We start from the raw sequence: 5,301 nt of genomic DNA, 5'->3' as shown, positions 1-5,301 counted from the left end.
AGGAATTACGCTGATACCGACGGCGTACAAAGTGTACGCGTCGATATTAGCAGTTAGGTTGAGGGAAGAGATGGTGGAGAAGGGGATGATCTCAGAAAGCTAAACAGGGTTTAGGAAAAGGAGAGGAGTGGTGGACAACATTTACACACTGAATTATGCTGAATTATAATAGAGAAGCGATTAAAGAGGAAAAAGAAGGTAGTGGCTGCTTTTGTAGATCCAAGGGCGGCATTTGATTCAGTGGACAGGTGGATTTTGGGAAGATGTCTGAAAAAATCAGGGGTGAGTGAGAGGTTGGAAAAGAGGATCATGGAAATATACGAAAAAACAAGGAGTGTGGTGAGGGTGGAGAAAAGATACGAAAAGAAATTTTGGACAGCGAGAGGGGTAAACAGAAAAATTAACAGAGCCGATCAGGATTTAAACTCGAAACCTTTCGTTTTCTACCTTTGTAGTCTGTTACTGTGTGTTGCTTCACAATTGCTTTACCCCACATAGCAAAATGTTGCGGCAGTATGCCGACAGCATGCCAGTAAATTTATCTCATAATTTCGCAGCAAGATCTTCTTGTGCTGTTTTTTATTCTATCCTATTTGATTTTTACTACCTTATAATTTGTTTTATCACTAAGTATGCCAGTTTACGTTGCATCTCAATTTTATATTTAAATATAAAACTGCATTATATATATGAAAAGAATAAAACAAAAAGAAAAATTTAAATAGTTTTAGGACGTTACACAAACATGAAAAATAATCTAATATTATCAATAATATATTCATTATTATTTAAACTGTACAATTAGTAAAAGAGATTTGGGTAAATTTTATTTTTAATAATTGCTTTTGAATGATTCGTTTTTAGCTGATTTTATATATAAAAATCAATAAATGTATAAAGTAAAGGTTTTTACGTCTTTAATTATATGAGTAAATTATGTCCTCATCAGCATTAATAAAGTGCGGTGTTTAATTTTCGAGAAATAATAAGGCGTCTCTTTAGAAGACCTATGTCGATATTAGCGACTTACCTCTTCATTTGTAATAAAAATATATTTAATGTATAGTTGTAAATAAAATAAATGCGCGCGCGTAGCGCGCGCCTGTGTTGTTCTATTTGTGAAATAAAATAAAAGCGCGCGCGTAGCGCGCGCCTGTGTTGTTCTAGTCCATAATAAAAAAATCCATTTGGACCGAGAAGTGAGCTTTGCGAGTCGAATATCTCGCACGTAGTGTTGCCGCTTTTCCGCGTGCGTGATTGGCTGGCGCGGTCGAGATTGACGGCGATTGCGAGATCGCGGCGAGTTTGGCGAGTTTCGCGTGTGTTAAATCGTGCGACGTGACGTGTGTTCGCGTGGTGTCTCGCGAGGTTAGTAGGATTTTTTATTATATATAATCCACTATTATATATATATATATATATATATATATAATATATAATATATAATATATGTGGATAATATTGGTAAATAAATATCTTTTAACGCAATGTCTTGCGAGGTTAGTTATATTTATTGCTTGCTCATACAAATCTAATCTAAGGTATACGTTACAGTAACTACAGATTTTTGATACAGATTTATCTTTGAAATCATATTTTATATATAAACACATGTAAATAATAATTATTGTTTTTGCATTATGTAAAATTTGCCTTATTTTAGATATACCAATGAATTTAATGTTCGAGAAGGTCTGATGGGATTAGCTATTGGTGCTCATGATGCGAATATTCAACAAGCGTGAAAAGTTGATAACATTACAAATATAGTTAGAAGAAGATTCATGCACATTTTAGATATATAGAGAGGTAATTATAAAAATTATTATCGCTTGTATTATTTCAAAGAGTATTGTTTTATAAAAGTTTACTGACTGTTTTTATCTGAAATATATATACATATTCGTATATGTATATGTTGCTTATATTGAGCTGGTATACAGAGCTTATCAGATTTCTTTCTCAATCACAGACGCATGAAGCTGTTAAGAAAGACCGATCTATGTTGGAATACAGCGGTAACCTAAAAAAAAGATGGTGACAGTGACAGAGTCGTAACCATTGCCGCGTGATAGATGATAGTGATAGTGAAATATATATTGACGGCAGGGAGCTGATGCCGAGGAGATCTTTCAGAAAAAAGGTGTATCCAAAATCGCACACGTACGTATATATGTTGTCTTGTAAAAGTTGTAAAAGTTAAGAGAACGAGAAAGTGATCTGTATTTGTATGCACGTGCGACAGGCACTATCGGGCACTATCGCGTAATAAAGATTTCTCCGAAGAATGTTTATATTGTACTTTACTTTCGTTAGCTTGGATGCTTCAAATGTACAATCTCGCTTCTTCAAAATATAATAATTCTCAGACACTGTTGAAAAATAATTGTCTAGCCAAGAGGTCCTCTTATAAATGTCCTCTTTTTCTCTCGTTTTCTCACGCAGGAACATTTTATATTCAACTATATGGTATACAATTTTACCGCTATATATTGACCGCAGGGAGCTTATACCGAAGAGATCTTTAAGAAGTAAGGTGTATCCAAAATTGCACATGTATGTACGTATATGCTGTCTTGTAAATTGAAAAAATTGAAAAGAACGAGAAAGCGTTCTGTAGCACAATTTATATTGTAGGCAAGTTATGCTAAAATATTTGTGAATTGAGTTCCTATTATCCATTATTATGATATAATTTTTATCAACAATATTAGAGGAGTAACGAAAATTAATTTGATTAAGTATTCAAAGCAATTGAGAGTTTTTAGCATTAAGTATTTCCATTTTCTCATAATATGCTTAAAAAATATTGCAGGGGACTTGTGAGTTATGCGAAGCAATTGATACTATTTGGGTTCATTGGTCATATGAAGTTTGCACACGTCAAGCTTGACATCCTAAAGATCACAATGCATTCTGAAAATATACCGTGCAGGTTCGTTGGCGTATACGTGGTGTCATACAGGCTGGAAAGTATTTTCTATGTTTTGGAAGTAAAATTTGGAAAATACAACATGCCACAATAAGCGCTAAACCAGGAAATGTAAGTGTAATCAGTGCTCTAAGCATTCCTTTTAATAGTAATATAAAATTGTTCTTATAAACATCAATTATAATTAATTCAAGTTGTCTATCGAAGAGGAAAAACTTATTATAAAATTGTTTATAATACTAAGACAATTATATATAACGATTTCAGATGGTACGACGGCTTTTTATTTTTTACGTTAATGCTGAATGGAAAAGCCTATAAGCATATTGCGGACAAGATGATGTCTAATCTGGATACAGCCACGAAAAAGAAAGATATGCGCATGGCAGGGAAATTAGCGCTATTCACAGGCCTTATAAACATATTTAGTAACAACGAAGATTCTTTGAATTGAGCTCTGTTTTAAAATCGCATCAATTGAAGTGAATCCACTGCTGAGTACTGAAATTATACGATTTTATCCGTCACAACGAATAGACAAAGAGGAATGCTTTTTCCTGTCGATGGTCTCGAATGTTGCTGACGTAGCTATTTCGTTGTAAATGCATCATTATGAAATGATGATCGGTAGTAAATGAGAGATATGTTGTGAATTAAAAAGATGTTTAAACAGTATCTTTGTATGATTACAAACTATCTTCATCTAATTTTTTAGTGACAATGTCCGAATAATTTGCGTTAGTATTTCTGTGTAAAAAAATATGACGATTATATTACAGTATATCAGATTTTAAAATAATTATAGAGGTAGGGTGTCTAAATTGTTATCGTTCCATCCAAATGTAGCTTTTATACTATTCGAATAGTATCGATATTTTATGCTGCTTAGAAACAAGTAAAAAGCATTTTAAGACACTTGTATCGTTTCCAAAATATAAAAACTTGTGTTTAGATTGCAGATATACGTTTTGGGTACTGGCGTATCTATTTCGTTGCAAATGTATCGTTATGAAATGGTGATCGGTAGTAAATGAGAGATATGTGAATTAAAAATATGTACATATCATCTGATTTTTTAATTTTAGTAGTGACAATGTCCGAATAATTTTGCGTTAGTTTTCCTGTGTAAAAAAAAATATGACGATTATACGATTATATACGATTATATTACAGTATATCTGAAAAATGTTAGAAAATGAAACAATTGCTTAAAAATATCCTGTATATCATAGCATCTATTTGCTTCGCCTGTATGAAATGTTAATAACGCGTAAGATAATATAATCATTAAAGTAATATTTCTTAAATGTATATTTCATACTTAATTTTATTTCATAAATACTATCACATTTATTCCTATGAATCGTTTTCATTACGCTATTATGATTTTAACATAATTATAGAGGTAGGATGTGTAAATTATTACCGTACCATCCAAATGTAGCTTTTATAGTATTATTTATTGTATTGATACCTTAAGCTGTTTATAAAAAAATAAAAAGTATTTTAAGACGAGAGAAAGATATAGAGATAGAAGAAGAAGGAAGGAGGACAAGAGAAGGAACAATATAGAGAAAGGTATAATATATTATAAAAATATTTATTATATTGCAAATATATTTAAATTTATATATTAGTTAACTTCTTTATATACACTACCGCTCATTAATTTCAATATACAACAGATTCATTGATTTCTCTGTAAAGGATGAACATCATGATACGTGTTTTGCACAGAAATGAATGCACTTGCTGTTATAAACATTTCACTTGCATGCATGGCATTTTTATATAAATAATATATAAAAATGCAATGCATGTAAGTGTTTATAACAGCAAATGTATTCATTTCTGTACAAAACATATGTATCATGTTCATCCTTTACAGAGAAATTAACAAATATAGGGGTATATTGAAATTTATGAGCAGTAGTGTATATAAAGAAGTTAACTAATATATAAATTTATTAGTTAAAAGATGGAGAGATGGGAGGAAGAAAGGGCAGGGAGAAGTGGAAAAGGAAGAAAAGTGGGAGATAGGAAAAAAAGATAAAGTAATGGAAGCGAAGGTAAGAGAGCTAGAAAGGTGGAGAGAGTTAGAAGAGAGAGACAGAAGGAGGAACAATGTAGTAGTGAAAGGGGTGTAAGTAGAGGAAGGAAGGCGAAAAAAAGCGGTAGAGAAGCTATGGCTAGAGATGGGGAAGGAGGGAGGAATAAAAGAGGTAAAAGAGATAGGAAGAAAGACGGGAAAAGAGAAGATGGTTTTAGTTAGGTTAAAAAATAGAGTAAGAAAAAGAGAGGTATGCAGAAGAAGAATGTGTTATAAGGGAGAATGAAAAGAATAGAGAATGACATGACCTTGAAGGAAA

At 32.1% G+C, this 5,301-nt stretch overlaps 1 long non-coding RNA gene across 3 annotated transcripts; it reads left to right on the top strand.

Annotated features, from left to right (window-relative positions):
* Positions 1-1,143: 1,143 nt before the first annotated feature.
* On the top strand, positions 1,144-3,704 carry LOC112463485. 3 transcript variants are annotated; one of them, XR_003041792.1, is made up of 6 exons: positions 1,144-1,368; positions 1,664-1,809; positions 1,973-2,163; positions 2,446-2,560; positions 2,816-3,043; positions 3,200-3,704. It is a non-coding gene; the product is annotated as an uncharacterized LOC112463485 (long non-coding RNA). The 3 variants fall into 3 exon arrangements; XR_003041793.1 differs by lacking the exon at positions 1,144-1,368 and having other exon boundaries at positions 1,482-1,809; positions 2,446-2,556; XR_003041791.1 differs by lacking the exon at positions 1,144-1,368 and having other exon boundaries at positions 1,483-1,809.
* Positions 3,705-5,301: the final 1,597 nt, after the last annotated feature.

This window comes from Temnothorax curvispinosus, unplaced genomic scaffold (genome assembly GCF_003070985.1).
Source record: "Temnothorax curvispinosus isolate PA1 unplaced genomic scaffold, ASM307098v1 QBEX01013341.1, whole genome shotgun sequence".
Classification (NCBI taxonomy): Eukaryota; Metazoa; Arthropoda; class Insecta; order Hymenoptera; family Formicidae; genus Temnothorax; species Temnothorax curvispinosus.
The sequence above is the reverse complement of the archived record's forward strand: the minus strand, read 5'-3'. Positions and strand labels throughout refer to the sequence as shown.